We start from the raw sequence: 1,787 nt of genomic DNA, 5'->3' as shown, positions 1-1,787 counted from the left end.
TGGACAGTGGCTGTTTATTCAGCTTAGGCCCCAAATTAGAATACACTCTAACGAGACACATAGCTGGCCCACAGCCTAGAGCAGAACTGTAATCAACCTGTCACCCACATGTGACAAGAGCAAGAAATACATGTTTGTTGCTGTAATCCACTGAGATTTCGGAGTTGTTTATTACATCAAAAATGGTGACTAATAAAACTCCCTTTAAATTCTCCTGAATGCCAAGCTCATATATCCAGTTGCCAGCTGGGCATCTCCTCCTGAATATCGAAAAGGCAGCTCAAACTCAATAGTCCATAAATGAGCTCCTGATCTTCTCTACCAAATCTGGTCTTCTTGAAGCTTTTTCACTATCAACTTATGGAAACTCTAACCTTTTAGAACAAAAAAAACCCTAAAGTAACTCCTGATTTCTCACTTTTGCTTACATTCCATGCCCAATTTATCAACAAATCTTGTTAGTTACACTCTCAAAATAAATCCAGATTCTGCAAACTTCACTGGGACCACCTTAGCCCAAGCCATTACCATTTCTGTGTATTTACTGTTATAGCCATACCAATCACCACCAATGTCTTGGTCATTTTTGTTTTCTCCATCCAGAATCCCAGCTCCTAAACATTAGTAGAGAAAGTTCTTCTAGCATAAGAAAACAAAAATTAACCAATAACTACCCAACAAATGCTACCCAACCTCAACATGGTCATAGTTACTCATGGATTATCTTTTAGTTTTCTCTAATCACTTTTTACCACCTCAGTATCACCTTAGCGCAAGCCACCATTATCTTTCACCTGAATTATTCTTTTTTTTTTTAATTTTTATTTTTGGCTGCATTGGCTCTTCATTGCTGTGCGTGGGCTTTCTCTAGTTGTGGTGAGCGGGGGCTACTCTTCGCTGCAGTGGCAGGCTTCTTGTTGTGGTGGCTTCTCTTGTTGTGGAGTAGAGGCTCTAGGCGCGCGGGCTTCAGTAGTTGTGGCACGCGGGCTTCAGTAGTTGTGGCACGTGGGGTCTAGAGCACAGGCTCAGTAGTTGTGGAGCAGGGGCTTAGTTGCTCCGCGGCATGTGAGATCTTCCCGGACCAGGGCTCGAACCCATGTCTCCTGCATTGGCAGGCAGATTCTTAACTACTGCACCACCAGAGAAGCCCCACCTGGATCATTCTGAAAGCCACTCAGTTTACTCCTCCCCTTGTCCCCAGAATGGGCCTTTTAAAGCAGTAAGTCAGATTGTGTCACTCCTTTGCTCAAATCTTTCCTTTTCTCAAAAGGCTTCCCACCTCACCAAGAGTAAAAGTCAAGTCCTTATAATGGTCTACAGACATCCTTTACATTCTGCACACATACATTCTATACCTTGCTGTTCAAATCTCATGTCTTGGAGAACAGTATGGAGGTTCCTTAAAAAACTAAAAATAGAACTACCATATGACCCAGCAATCTCACTCCTGGGCATATTCCTGGAGAAAACCATAATTTGAAAAGATACATGCACTCCTATGTTCATTGCAGCACTATTTACAATAGCCAGGACATGGAAGCAGCCTAAATGTCCATCAACAGAGGAATGGATAAAGAAGATGTGGTACATATATACAATGGAATATTACTCAGCCATAAGAAAGAACAAAATAATGCCAATTGCAGCAACATGGATGGGTCTAGAGATTGTCATACTGAGTGAAGTAAGTCAGACACAGAAAGACAAATATCATATGATATTGCTTATATGTGGAATCTAAAAAAAGGGTACAAATGAACTTATTTACAAAACAGAAGTAGAGTCAC

The sequence above is a fragment of the Physeter macrocephalus genome, chromosome 6 (assembly GCF_002837175.3).
Source record: "Physeter macrocephalus isolate SW-GA chromosome 6, ASM283717v5, whole genome shotgun sequence".
Classification (NCBI taxonomy): Eukaryota; Metazoa; Chordata; class Mammalia; order Artiodactyla; family Physeteridae; genus Physeter; species Physeter macrocephalus.
This window is presented reverse-complemented; position numbering follows the sequence as displayed.